Genomic DNA, 15,249 nt, shown 5'->3' on the forward strand with positions numbered 1-15,249 from the left:
TTAGTGAGTTCAGTTTATTGTGTGTGAGACCCACCAAGGACCCGCGAATTGCAGCTACTCTTTCGCCACGCTCAGTGCCAGGTAGGTGACATTTCGTGCCCCTCTGGTCCTGCGACCCTGATGACTTGGCTGTTGATTTTGTACGCTTATGAGAAAAATTAGTAAGCTTCAAATGATTAGATGAGATAATCGGTTGCTGCTTAACTCCCCTCTCTCGCAATCGGAGCAGGCAATTTCTATATGGAAATTTTCTTCATCAGTTGCTAGAAATGGGAGGTGAATAGAAACTTCTCTCGTCTTAGTAAATCGTAATTATTTCAAGGTGACATAGTCCTGTTCTTGTACGTTCTATTGATCCAGTGTTTTGTATACCACATCCACTCATTTTTCTTATAAATCTATAAAATCCACCCAACATCAATGAGGTGTCTATATAGTTTGTTCTATTGAACGATGTCATAAACTTGACATTGGTCCTTTCATGAGTCAGGATACTGGGAGGATTGCTATGACTAATACTTTAGTAAGTCTTTTCCACCCTACGAAGACGATCGTCGTTATGTTGACGACACTAAGTTTGCGTACCTAGCCCTGAGAACTACAAACAAATAATTTATTTATTCAAGTAACAGGAATGTATTAGAAAATCTTGAATACGTTATCTTTGATTTTTGGAGTAAGTAGATAAAGCTTTCACTGTTTTTTTTGTTTTTTTTTGAGAGAGCATGAATAAACTAAGTTTCGATCAAGTTTAAAATTTAGAACTCATAACAAAAAATACCCTAAAATAAATCTTCGCTGAAGTTGTATAACTGCATACACTTACTACATGTAATACATTATGTATTCGTAATACATTACAATAACAAATATATATAGTAATGGAATTTCATTAAAATGAAACAGGTCTTTCTACTGGTACAAACTATTTATACGAAAGATATTATTAGAAATTATCCGATTAATTCATTTAAATTATGTACATAGAAAAAGTGATAACATGTTCAAACTGTGTAACGAGTACTTCACATAATATAACACCTTAGGCATTTCATTGTTCCATTATTATTTTTGCCATCACTTTATCGTACTCAGATACATAAATATCAGTAAAGACGGTAGAACTCTGCTAATTACGATAATTAATACAAGGGACGACCTCGTCGATGCTGTTTTACATTTTACTGCAATGTAAATGAGGAATGCAAATAAGTGGTATCAGTTTCTAAGCACGTATAAAATATTCAGAGCTATACTTTAGAAGTAAAATTCGAGATAATATAAATATATTGCTTGTTAACCAGATTGGCACTAGGTTGCTCGAGCTTTTAACGTTTCTACTTGCGACGGAAAACTTCATACGTAATAAAATCGTAAAAACAGAGCAGGTTACTTGGAATGAAAGTTGTGTTACCGCGTCTTGTTTGAATGTTTAGGAATACAACAACAACAACACAGAATGACGTTTTTACTGGTTTTGTTGAAATCTGGAGTACTCCGGATCCATTAACCCACACTCAAGATGAGTTCATTGACTTCCGCGGTTATCGAATGATTCTAAGATAAGCCTTTTTCTATTGAGATAACAACGGCCTGGATCCGTCATGTTTCTCGCGTTGAAATTGCATTCTACATTGCTCAAATCTTCAACAAATAAACAAAGCTGTACAATTTCTTTCTCATCCTGTTAATCATAATCATTTAAATATACTTATAAGAAAACAGCGTGATAAAACGCAGTACAGAATCGTTGAGATTACAGTCACAACACATGATTTAATTTTGTAGTGGCAATCAGATAGTTTTAATCAATTGCGATTCTTCCGCGTCGAGCCTTCGAAGCCAGAAAAAAAACCAAAACCAGAATCATTGAACAGACGCAACGGTTAAAAGTAGCGTATCGATATCTACAAAAAAACGTTTCCTGTATCGGCAGATCTATATTTAGCCGTTCTAAAAATCGTGTCTTCAGCGAAACGTTCTTAGAAGCAGACGCGACGGTATCGTCACGATTCTACGGCGAATTGAAGAATGATAACCGACAACTGTCTGTCTCATCAACACAGAATCATAAACATCATCGATGATACGTTGCCAGGAACCGGGTCAACAGCGATTTGCCAAGAGAATTCAAAGCCCTATTATCATTTTCGAAACTGCTTAGCCGTGACGCCGTTTTCGTTCCGAGGATCGGAACGCGAGTTCTTGAGAATCGCTCTGTCATCCTGAAACTATCACGAGCTGGCTAGAAAATAATTGCCATATTATAGTATCTATCGACGAAGGTGTCTCTCTGGAGGCGTGTATCGGTGCCAGTCGGATTAGAAAACGGGATTGGTGGCATTCTATTTGTAAACCGGTAGGCACGACCGTCTTAGATCCTTTTTCCGTTCCCGCAACGATTTACCGGTTTTTTCTTCTCGATCTCTGTCAAGTGACCGCGGGTTAACGCAGTCGATCTCTCTCAATATCGATCTCGCTCCCTAGATCTCTAGCTCGCGTGATAAAAAAAGCAAGCATGTGTATTAACGAGGCGTAATCGCCGATCCGTTGGATCGAACGCACGTGGATCATCCTGTGTCAGCGCCGCGACATCACGTGTCGACCGGCAGGAATACCATGCTCGAGTGACGCATACTCCATGATTTCTACGATTACTTGGGGAATTCATTCATCGAAGACGTTCACGTCATTCGATTCTTTTTTCGTCGCAGCGCGCAGACGCCAGCATTCGAGGATCTACGTCGATCTCTCGTACTGGAAATTTTCCATTTTCTAACAACTTCGGAATGAAATCATTTGAGTATAAAGTTGCGGCAGACACAATGGCTGTATTGCTGACTTTCCAGTTTCTAGCATCTTTAACCAGTTAGCTGTTGCAATCTCTTTGGAAAGTACGTAGGTTGCTGCAATTATACTTTATATGTTATTTTTCTTTATATTTTGATTAAATACAATACTTGTGTAAGATATAGAATTTAATGAAGAATATCGAAGGCTATATCCTTCTTAACCAGTTTTTGACGAGTATACCAGTTACGAAGAAATGGCAACATATTGTGTTATGGCGAGTGTACTCGACTAAAAACAACTATGTAACTGTTTAAATATATGTATAGAGATACGGTAGATTCTCGATGAATTCTTTAAGCTTTTCTTGTCTCTTCAGTTTATTTTCTTCCTTGTTTCTTCAGTTTATTTTCTTCCTTTTCATTCAAGTTTACCATTAAAAATAAATTTGCACTTTTGTGTTACCGTTTTACAACCTTGTTCTGTTTTAAGCTTCTAGTAACTTTAGCATGGAAACTAAATGGCTTCGCTCAAATATACAAGAAGTACAGCAGACTCGATGAATTCTTCACGGTTTATTTTTCTCCGTTCCTGCGCTTTTTACACACGGTACTTTGTTAATTTCGCAATCCGAGATGGACGCGTATGTACCTATGTTGCAGTCGTCATTACTGTTGCATCAGCTGAAATAATACTTGTCGAATAATATTTCCTTATAGTAACTAATGAAAACCTGACAAGAGGACCGAATGATCTGGCTTAAATTTAGAGATACAATCGACCGAATGATTCCTCTCCGAGGTTTATTTTTCTACTCAGTTCTTCTCTTCTGCCTACAGAGAGTACTTCTATCTAATTTCACAACGTGACATAAATCTGCATTTTCGTTGCTTTAAACCGTTCCCGCTGTTCTCATATTGTATCAGCTGAAATAATACTTCTTCATCACACTTAATAGCCGCCCTTAAAACGAGTGAAATCAGTTTTCATTGATAAGACGACATTGTTACGTAGGATTCCGAGTCACATGTGACGCACGTATTGCAAAGTACTACTTACTTTTCTTTGATCCGTTGGTCTCTAGAATTCGCTTTGTCATTGATGATCGTAGCTTTTCAGGGAATCGTGGGGGATAAATTTCGGAACGGTTCTGTTCGCAATCATGCGAAATATTTGCTTCCTGTCATTAGCAGCGACTTACCTATCTCGAAAGAGAGAGAGAGAGAGAGAGAGAGCCTACGGATTTCAATGATATTATCTTCGCAACTTGTCGGTATGAATTATTGTCATAAGCTGCGAATGATTAACTGGCGTGTGTGTGTGACTTCTAAAAAAGTGAAAATCTTCAGGCTGCAACTTAATACGATATTTATTGACACAGCGCTAAGAGTATCAGCGATAAAATTACAATACCAGATAATGGATTCCATAACCACAATGAATTATCGTTCACGATGGATCGTCGAACGTTGTGCAATTACTGTCGTCCGAAGTGAGAACTGCAGCCAGCTTGATCGTATCGTTATCACCCAAGAATAATGTACGAATTAGTCGGGTTGCAATAACGAAATTAGTCGCAGCACGATAATTTGTTCGTCGAGTCGTAAACCTCTTCTACTTCGCATTTGATCAAAATGCACGTGTTCTTCAACAGAAGCATTACATTTGTCATCCTCCGACGATAGCATTATCTGCTTCCGAGATAATTGTGCAAATAGCATAGAATGTAATTTATTTTTTATCCAAGCAAATTGGAAAAAAAATGGTAATTTTATTTAATTAGCTTTCTTCGAAGAGCCGCCGCGTTTATCTGGCCCCAGAAAAATAGAAATGAGAAATTCGGGTCGGCAGGCGAGAATTGTCCGCAGCTAAAGCATAATCGCGAGAGGCCATTCACTATTTCACAATTGCCTGCACGGGCTGCGCGCGAGATACGCTTTTAACCAAACGTTCGCAATTAACGGTCCGATGAAACGGTCGCATTAGCAACCAGCGAAACTCATTCGCGCAGAATAATTACTTTCACTCATTTTTCCCTGCTCCGCCCTGGATTCTCGATCGATAGTCGATGCTCCTCCTTGCGAAATTCAAATTCGACGCTTCGTTAGTGATACGTGAATGCTTATTTTCTAAAATTATAATAATGTCTGCGTCGTTTCTCCTGATTTCAATTCACCTCATTATACGTCATATGCATTATACATCGGCTGCAATTTGTAATTTTTATTTTCTGGTCTCGATTATTGTCTACAAATTTACGTCATTTACGTCGTAGTATGAATGATTAAAATTATTGCCCGATCTGTTTCCCTGATCGACTAAATTATTCAGCATTGTATTTGCATGGTTAATGTTGAGATGTGCGTTTTATTTTATTGTGTGTCAAGCACGACGTTGTAGTGTTGATTCTCTAAAGCAAAGGGTGATGGATCGATGTTAGTATTGTGTCGAGTAGAATATTTCATGTCTTCAGCTCGTCTGAATAACGTTTTCTTTCCGGGGGAGAAACCACCTTCAAATCTCCCTCTAGAAACTCACGTATCTCAGAATTCAAGGTCGTCTACATGCGCATTTTGTCTCACCACCTATGCACAATGTGAACAGAAAACTCGTGTGTTGATAAAACTGATCCACATGCTCCGTGTTTTCCGACGTATATATGACAACAGAAAGATACATTGAGCCTAAATATTCCCACTTCTTTTCCCCTGTTATTATCAAATAATTGATTATTCTCGATACTTTTTTTTCCAATTTATCGATATCTGATACTATTGAATAAATTATTTGGGAGACTTTGCAGTTGATTGGACCTTATCTTGTAGAATGAAAAGCTGTTTTGACATCTGTAATCATCATAAATCAGGCCTAATTAACTGTTTGAGAAAAACGTGATTTTCAAGAATTTTTTTCTGGATATATTATGAAACTATTTTTTTAACACAAAGAGAGATCTATTGAATTTCTTATTGCAGAAAATTCGGGTCTAAACAAACGACCCCACTTTTAAGAAAACAACGTCTTTAAAAAAAATGTCACTCGGGCATTTTTAAAGATTTTGCAAGCAAAAGAAGATATAGCTTACGCAATAGATGTACTTTTAAATAATGCATTCGTTATAGAAAAAGTGCATGCATTTTGTCAAAAGCAAATTTTTTAAAGCCAGGATTTTTCAGATGGTTAGCCATATTTAAGTAGCTCTGGTGCACACACTGCACTACTTATAGATTACACAATGCCGGTGTAAATATATTTAAAATGTAAATATGATTCATATTATAGTGAGAGTTAAGTTAAACACGTTAGACACGCACACATTATCTATTTATATGATCCCTACATATCGTGAATTCAGTCGACATAAAGTCTGTACTTCAGCCAAGAAGAGACTTTATCTTTCCTCCTCGCGTCCCACATATTCTTGAATGATGTTCTATAAGGATCATAACCGCAAGAAGACCTGAATCCAGTTCACAAGCGAATATTTTCGTGCAGCATGCAGCACAACTGGGAAAACAATCTCGTCGGTGCTATCTATAAAATTTTCCGTTTCGCGATAAGACATTATTTTCTGGTAGCATGTGTGACAGATACGAAACACGCGTTTCCATGACTCAACTGGCTGCAATGGTTTTATTGAAGTTTCATGAGTTTATGCACCATCGCGAGGAACGAGTTTCAATTATGTCAGCCAGAAAATTCGGCAAAAGGACACAGACTCGACGAATTTTTAATCATCTTAGAATCTAAAAAGGTACTTTGTAAAGATGATGATTCATAGGTTTGGGATCAAGTAACTCGCAAACGGGTTCGAACTTCGATTTGTTGAATTTCACCTTTCTATAAGTACTTCGAAAAATAGAAACAGTTCACCTAAATACAGTAAATTCTCCCTAACTGATACTGTTGAGGATTGCCCAGCCGGGGTTTATGGCGGCGGCCATGTGCCTTGTGTCCTCAATGGCCCCTATGGGCCTGTCACCTGGATTTTCGAAACGGCATTTGTTTGGCCGTACCAAGGCACGTAGTCGACAGATATTTATTTTAGGCCTTCATTGTTCCGCCTGGCCCTTGACTCAGGGCTCGGTCGAGTTTCAGGTAACTCTGCGCGAAATGCTTCCAGATGGGAAGGATTTCCAAACTTTTCGTCGACCTTCGAACCCCTCTGGAGGCGTCCTTGGTACTCTCTCCCAGGTCCCAATAATTATTATTTGAACAGTCGTCGCGCTGTTTTGAGCCTACCGTGATTGGGCAGCTTTCCTCGCTGCCCACCCCTAAATTAAGGAGAGTAGGGAGGACCGAGATGACACTCGGACCAAGTCCGATGGCACTCGGTTATCTCGTTAGATTCTGCACCGATACGGAGTTGATTTGAAACATAGATCTAACTGCGTTGAGCTGAAGTCAAGTGAAACATAGATTCTGAGCTGCTTCGAGTTGAGTCGAAGTCCAGCGAACCAACGATCATAGGAGAACCAAGACAAAAATCAATCTAGAGACTCTGTGTGTAGTTCAGATCTCCCGGACAGATATTTGTTGGAGCTTCCGATTATCGAGTCACCATTTACTTATTTGGACGTTCACGGGAACGTCATTAGTGTAAATTAGTCGGCATACAAACGTGTAAAATATAACGAAAGCTCGACAGATCTTAGGATCTACCACGAGCATCGAATACAGATACTCAGAGTGTGCACAAAAATGGCTCTTTGCTGACAATCGGCAACTATAAAAACGAGTCACAAGGCTCGAATAATCGTATCTCCTCTTCCAAATTTGTCTATTTTTGTGTACAATCTAAGCGTTAATTAAGGAGAATTTACTGTATACTCGAACCTATGTCAGTCAGTTTCGAACCTTTCACAAGTTCTTTGGTAAACTGAATAGTTGCAAATATATTCGATTCTTGGTCGAATAAATTCGAAACTTTTATGAATATCGTATCAGAAATTCTCCGATCTCACTAATCATTGTTTCCTTTACTTTTAAAATCAGTCATGTGTGTCGTCGTTTAATGCATAATTCAATTCAACTATTTACTATACTGGTAAATATCTAGAAAAGAGGACTCCTCACCGATTTTGATGGGCTTGAAATATGTTGTCAAGATCGTCGTGCTGACCTATGAAAGCTGTAATTAGGTTATTTGAATCTTCAACAATTAATGTCCCATGTTTTGCAGATATCATAGTCAATATCATCATTTTGCAATAGTGAAAAAAATCTATCGACAGTATACCTGATGTATGCTGCATTTACGGTATACGCATTTACTGATACTTTGCATGCGATATTTATGGAGACCACAGATAAAGAAAACCATGTTCAATACGAAAATTAAAATACGAAGGTCAGAACTATTGATAATGAAAATAGAAAGAAAATACGAAGGAGGAAGTGATAATAAAATTCGCGTGACTTAACGACTCGTAAATTCTTGTAGCCGCAGGTAATAAAATATGCCAGTGTTTTTAGGTCGGTTCATACTGAAAGACGAACAACGCGCCACGAAAGACCGTATAATACATCGGGCACTTGAAACCGAAGAGAAACGAGTGTAAAGATTTCAGGAATATTTATTAATTTAGTAGGTAAGCAATTTTAAGTAAAGTCGCTGCTTCGAATAATCCATTTCGTTTTCATTCATATATATTTTAATCCTCAAAATGTTTCAACTGTCAGCAATGAATATCGACATAATGAATAATAAATATCAACAATCTTCTCAGAAATAAAATATTTTCTTTTTAAAAACATTTTGCGAGGTGAAGTTAGCCATCTTCCATCGACTATGAAGTATAGTAGACAACATGATAGATCGACCGATCTCGCGAGAGTGGCGATGATCGCGTGACTTTCGATGTTGAATCCATGAGGCCACGATAACTCTCGCGTTATCAATGACGCAAACTCATTACTCGTTCAATGTCTATCTGCACTTCAACTTTCGTTTTATTCTCATATTTTCCAGCCCGCGGTTTCGAACTCTCGAACGGTGTGCGCTGCACCATCACGGTGTCGTAAATCATTCATCGCAGCTAATATAATCGGATGCATATTGCAATCAGTCCGACCCGTTAGGCTGCTGTAAAGATGAAGCGCATCGGTAGCGACGATAATAACCGGCGTGAATCGCTTTAAACTTCCGTGAATTATCACTTCTATTTCATAACTCAGCGACTTCTCGATTGAGTCGCGTTAAGGGTAGAAGCATGTAAAGACGGTGCGAAATCCAAGGTCACGATTTCCCGATAGTTAGAAAATGACGTTGCGGCTGTTATCGCGGACCTTTGCAGAACTACAGGACGCGGGAAATGGTGAAGGTTAATGCTGTCCGAAAGGGGTCGATGAGGTTGAAAATAATAGTCGAGATGGATGGAGATTACTGCGGTAGGTGCTAATGGCTGTTGAAGGAAATTTCGCAATGCTCCGTTCCATGAAATGTCTTCAAATTGAATATATTTTTCTCCTTGTCTTTAATTACCATTTTAAATGGAACATTAAACTATAGATCCATTACAGCTTCTTCTATGTCATCATTTATTTACTTTTCATGTTTCTTGTTTCACTGTAGCTACAGAAGAGGAATTTTATGAATCGAATGCTATTAGCTGGAAAGAAATTAAGAGGGTAAACAAGAAATTAAAAGCTGGAAATTTTCAGGAAACTTTGATTGCTAGTTAGAGATTGTGCTCTTAACAATTTCAGTTGCAGTATCTATGCACTTCCCATTTTTACCGCGTCAATTCAATTTACAATACTCGTATCGCTCTTATTTCATGACTAATCAATTGCAATGTTTTAAATTAATTTATTTCGCTTGTCAGGAGAACTTCAGTTCATTTTGTTCAGTTTTCGAAAATCTAGTTTTAACTTAAAGAATGTTTGAACTCGCTATTAGAAAATTAGAATCTATTAAATCGTCTAATATTCAATCGTCTGATCATTCAAGTGATTTTCCAAATAAAATATTCTTGTTACATATTCTTATTAATGAAATTAATGAAATAAATTTTTCTTCCGCTTCCGAAAATGTACATTACACGATCAATAAATGGTCCCGAGTCGATCCAAGATCATCTAAATTGCGGAAAGAAGTACAACGGAGCAGGAGAAGCCGCGCAGTGTTTGAAGTTCCATTAGCCGTTCGTTAAGCGGGCTTAGAGCCGATCGTTTATTTATCGGCGTTTGTGGCAAGGTGTGAAATCGGGTTAAGGTTAAGTCGTGTAACCGGCCGGTAGCCATGTAACAGTTGCAGGTCGAGTTGACGCAACATTCGGCACCGGCTGTTGGTCCGAAAGGCTTCACGGGGTGAACCATATGCATAATTTATGACGGGAGGGGGCCCGACGCTTGTATTAAACACAGAAAATGGGATACGTCACGCGGTGCCACGTCCACCTTGTTCGCTATGGCACGCGAAACACGAGAAAGTTTACGCGTATCGATTTTCCGTCCATGAAGCTCGGCTCATTCTTGGAAATAAGTATTGTAACCTACACCAAAAAAGTGCCTATTCTTCTTGTTTCTGCTATTGCAAATTTGCCACTGTGCAGCTGACCATGAACTCGGAATTCCTTCTCGTCATTTTCGCTGGGAAAGCAAGCATCTAATTTGCTATCATAATTTGCTCCGAAAAGTGTCTTCGTTGTTTCAATATTTTATTAAGTTTAACTCCTTCACGTCTGCCTTTTAATTTCTGAAATTAGCCCACATCTTGATTCATTTTGTAAGATGAAATCGTGATAAGGTGTGTCGCGACGTGAGATTAATATGTAAGCTGTTAAATGATCACCGAAAATCAAAATAATTTTGTTAACGAGATTGATACTACAAGACTCGCGGATCTTTATGCAAAATACACATTACGACGAACAGATGGTACAAGAATGTTCCTTTTTTCAAATATTATAACTTGAACTTAAATTCTTTTGATTTTATTTGTCCTGTTACTTGTCCTGTTGCTTGTCCTGTTGCTTGTCCTGTTTCTTGTCCTGTTACTTGCTCAATTACTCGTTCTGTTACTCGTCAAGTTTTGACTTGACCTAACCAGTTTTAATTGTTCAGTTGCCTGTACAGTTACAACAAAAAGAGTTCTGAGATTAATGAACGCTCGCCTTATGCTGTTTCGTGAGAAAAATTTGAACTACCCGATTTGGGTAACTGTGCTCAGACCTCCATTCTGAATGTTAATGCGAATCGATGGTTCTACGAGCAGCTATAGCGCCTACGTTAGGTCAGTTTAAAAGTCGCGCGTAGTTTTAATACCTTACTTGTCAGCAGCTGTTCGATGGTCTTTTAAAGATCAATCGTTGACAAGTTGAAATTACTTCATCAGTTTGTTATGGTATTCACGATTATACAACTACCAACTTCTATAATCTGTTGTGGATTTATTATTTATTATTTAACGAGTCGTGTGTATCATCGGTCGTGTGCTAGCGGCACTATTGTTATAGTTCGTTCTTGAAGGTTAATATCACTCGTAACATGTCTGCACGAATTGAATTTTATATTACAGGTAATAAATTACTTTGACTTTGCTAATAGATAATGGTTCGATAATTTATTTATCTTGTGCTATAAATACAAATTTACGAATATTTTCTAACTACTCTAGAAATGTTCTGACGTAATATCTACACAAATGTTTACTCGCACTAGTTCCGAATCGAAGCGACTGAAATTCCTGCGCCATCCTGCAACGACAAAATTAAAATATATATCACACGGCCAAAGCGCGCCGTAAAATTTTCCATTTCTGTCTTACTAAGAGATGCAAACGAGAAAAATCCATATCGGCGACACGAATATCTTGTGACCCAGTTATCAGCTTGTTCTGTGAGAAATAGATATGATGTTAGAAACTAAATATTTGAAGACGACACCGCCGATAGCAACAGGTACTAATTTCGTCTGCGAACGGTTGCATTTCGCTCACGTTTCTCACGTTCGAAATCACGTTTACCAACTAGGCACATGTTTTATTGCGTACAATGTCGCCGCACGAATGTTGATGCATTCACGAATTCCTTGATCTGGTTCGCGACGAGCTGCTAACGTAATCGATTATACACGGGCGACCACAAATACACATGGTAGTTGATGAAATAGTTGGTGAAAAAAAAGAAGAGAATAACATAAGAACAAGAATGAAGAACTTTACTCGTTTAGAACAAATACAAATCTTCGAATAGAATACAGTTCCATTCTTAATTAATATCTCAGTCGTATTTCGCAGTAAGTTTTATTCCACATACGTCGCAAACAATCATTATTCAACACTGATTGTAACTGTGAATGGTATATGATATAATGAACGCGTCACTTTAATTTAATCACCGATTCAAAGCATAAATTTTTGTTACACTGTTGCCTGCAAAATCATATATTATGACCGTGTGTTTACTATTTATCTCAAGCTGTATTGTCCTAATCTTAAGCGCACAACATTTCCGACTGAAGCAATAAGATTTCGTTATAAAAAGCTACATTGATCATTCATCAAGCCATGTGATCACTTAAACTCAGAGGTAGCCTATGGTAATACCGTCGCGATCATACGATCTTATTTCGAAAACAAAGGGGCTGTAAGATCAAACGTATAATTTCTATAATTAGACCTTGCCTCGGGCATTTTTCACACAGATCGTGTCGCATCCTTCCTCCCGTATTAGCATCTGGTTAAAGCCTTGTGTGCATCGATCGAGAATATAATACGATATAAATTACCGTTTTATCGGCGCTTATTTACTCCGGTTTACCTTGTCGCGGAAGGAAATACAGGCATTAACGTCTATCTTGTTTTTATCTGTAAATTGCCAACTAAAAGGACGCTTTTGGACTATTATCTGAATGTGGTTTATTTATAGCTTGCGCTGCCTCTCGAACGCACGTTGCTGAGCTACGCCACTTTAATTGCTCTCTCACTTTATTCCACGTTCCGAATGTTCATTTCGCGCGTCCAGAATGATTTTCAATCACGAAGCAAGGATACACAATTTTCTTTCATTCATACATTATTCTGTTTAAAGTACAAATCAATGTAATATTCATTGATTAGCGCGTCTAGAAACTTTTCAATGGTTTCTTGTTTATCACCTAACCGATAATAAACGATAACCATCAAATTCAAAATGATTAGATGATAACCAGCTAAGACAACATGATTTTCAATATTTTTTATCTCATACATTTGAATAGCATTTCTAGAAACGTTTCGTTGCTTTCTTCTCAGCAATGCGATTCTTATATTCACCATAACTCACTCAAATCAGACATAACTCAAAATGATCTTCATTCGTAAATCCTCTTTACACTAACAAGCCAACGTAATCTTGTTCATTAGATTGGCACGTCTAGAAATGTTTCAATGTTTTCTTAATGAATTCAATTGTTACTTTCTCCGCAGCCATAACTTAATTGTGAATTGCCGTAGCTAATCATAATGTTTATAGTTTGCAGATACGTTTCATGAAATTAATGAAGAACGAAACATTCACACAAACATCAAAAACTGTTTCTGACTGTTAAATGTCTCCTCGCCCGAGACTATAAAAACATAATAGGGACTCGTCTCACGATAATCGTTGGTAAGGGATTGAAACTGATCTCGAACGGTTCTCACGACGCCATTATTGTTATAAATAAGCTTCATTCATTTCAATCTATCACGGTTGCCAGAGCGTTGCGCAATTACTCAAAGATTTATCATCCGTCACGGGAGTGGCAACGGCGTGTCATTGTTTCGTTATCATTGCCATTGCTGACAGGAAAACAACGGAGCTTATTGTAACTAATACCGGCCCACGTTTCGATCAATCTGTACATTCGAAAACAAAGAAAGTACCGGACGAGTTGTACCGCGAATCGTGCGTGCTCGGCTAGTATTGTTTCCCGTTTTTGTTGGAAGATTGAAGGGCCGTTGGCGCTAATCAGTTCTACGTATCGTCGGAACGTTTATTTCTGCATCGTATCGGAACGCGTATGGTTATGTGAACTACCGCACGTTCGGCCGGCACGCAATTCGAGGTTAAACGACAATTAAAAGTAATCAAGGACGGAGATATTGAGATGAGATATTGGAATTCCCGTGTGTAGTAGATGCGTATCAATACGATTAATTTTGTATACCAGGTTTTTGCACACGATTTTCGGACGTCCGATTCGTGGGGCGTTAAAGGCCAGATACGAACATAGTTAGGATACACGTCGCGTAATGAATCGCTGATGACACTGAAGCATTTGCTCGTAAATTCTTAACGGCGATATCATCGACTTAACTATTCTCTGCTTTCTTCGGAAAGTCCGGATTTTGTACCAGCAAGTCATGATTATTATTTTTTGTCATCAATCTTCGATTATCACCGGTCGAGTACATCTGAACGTTTTAGCAGTTCTTTGGCTTCATCGGTTAACTTGGACGGATAAATTCGAAAGTTTCAATTTTTACGTTCAACCAACCGTATAAACCATCAGACGAAAGTAATAGATCTTGTCACACTTCAACAGAACGTTCTCTGTCTCAGTTAGTCAGTTATCGGTGACAAGGAAATAAAAATGTATGGAGTGAATCTTAATAATTTGAAGCGGATTTTGCGGAAGTTTGTACACTTAATATCAATCTGAAATATGGGAATTGATCACGAAGGATGAACGTGATATATTAGCTATCACTATGGCTACATATATGGTCACTATCTTTCTCCGAAGTCACAGCAGATTTGGAGGAATATTTTTATACTTTCTGTTTACAGCTACACACTTGTTTAACACTTGTTTAAAGCTACGCTAGCTATTTTATTAAACAATGAACATTGGAGATCGATCCTTTACTTTGACTTTAAATTCACGAACAACTTACAAGTGCGAGTGTACAGTTATGAATAGTATCGATGTTGAAAATACCAAATCAAAATCTGTGGTACACTGGGGAAAGTTCAGAAGTCATCGAGAGAGAGAGAGAGAGAGAGATAATTGCGAGTCTCAAGTTTGATCGTACGGAATGCACTTGTTAATCAGTGCATCGTTCAATTTCGGGATCTTATCTGCAGCTTGAAAACACGTCGAAGGATTAGCGATTGTTTTTGCGTTTTCATTGTGGGAAACACCCGGAAGTTTGCATTCGTTTGCAAACATGATTGCCAGCGAACCTGCAACGTAAAAACGTGCGAAGTTAGAGCGGACACGTCTGACTACCACACGTACAATTCTACTGACGGGGCGATACATGTACCACTCGAGCGTCCATCGTCCATAGTCACAGAAGTGCAAATCTTTCTGCAAAATAACAGTTTTCTTAGCCAACTTCGGGAAATAAAAGTCAAATAGAGATTTATGACCTTCTTTAATAATTTGAATAAGTTAAAAATAACGCAGCAAAATCTAGTTCTTTTTAGCTCTTTTAACGTTACGTGCTCTTCCTATATTTACTTTTATTATAAATTTGTAAAACCAGCA

Source organism: Megalopta genalis, chromosome 3 (genome assembly GCF_051020955.1).
Source record: "Megalopta genalis isolate 19385.01 chromosome 3, iyMegGena1_principal, whole genome shotgun sequence".
NCBI lineage: Eukaryota > Metazoa > Arthropoda > Insecta > Hymenoptera > Halictidae > Megalopta > Megalopta genalis.